The 520-nt window shown below is 48.1% G+C and overlaps 1 pseudogene; it reads right to left on the bottom strand.

Annotated features, from left to right (window-relative positions):
- LOC119591623 overlaps window positions 1-520 on the bottom strand; it is a 7,457-nt pseudogene that overhangs the window by 5,934 nt on the left and 1,003 nt on the right.

The following is a 520-nucleotide window of genomic DNA, read 5'->3' as shown; positions in this document are numbered from 1 at the left end:
GGTGAGATTATGGAAATATTAGACCACTTGTAAAGGACAATAAACATCTAAACGGCAAGTAAACAACACCAGAAGAAAAAAGATCACCTTCAAAAGACACGTTAAGTAAGTGTCCAAAGAGCTCGTGTCCGTGTACGTGTCACTGTGGGCCATGGCGTCGCAGAGACCTGGATTCCCTCGCATCGCGCCTCCCACATGTTGTGAAGGGCGTGGGCGAAGGCGTAGACGGCGTCTCTGACGAAGTGCAGCCACGGGGCCTGTGCGTAGGAGGCGCTGCGGAAGGGGGTGAAGGGGGAGAGGGTTGTGGTTAAATCCATTAGGCTGCTGTGGGGAGGGGAGGGGGTTGTTTGAAAGGTAGATCGACATGGAGATACAGTAGGGGGTATGTGGCTTCATGTACGGATTGACAAAGATCTGTGATGACGTAGATAAGGAAGGAATGACAGCGTATATATAAAAAAAAGACGGGGATAATTAGTAATTTAGGACAAAGGTCTTAAAAAAATAAATGAAACGCCAA

This window comes from Penaeus monodon, chromosome 29, assembly GCF_015228065.2.
Source record: "Penaeus monodon isolate SGIC_2016 chromosome 29, NSTDA_Pmon_1, whole genome shotgun sequence".
In the NCBI taxonomy this organism is placed as follows: domain Eukaryota; kingdom Metazoa; phylum Arthropoda; class Malacostraca; order Decapoda; family Penaeidae; genus Penaeus; species Penaeus monodon.
The sequence above is the reverse complement of the archived record's forward strand: the minus strand, read 5'-3'. Positions and strand labels throughout refer to the sequence as shown.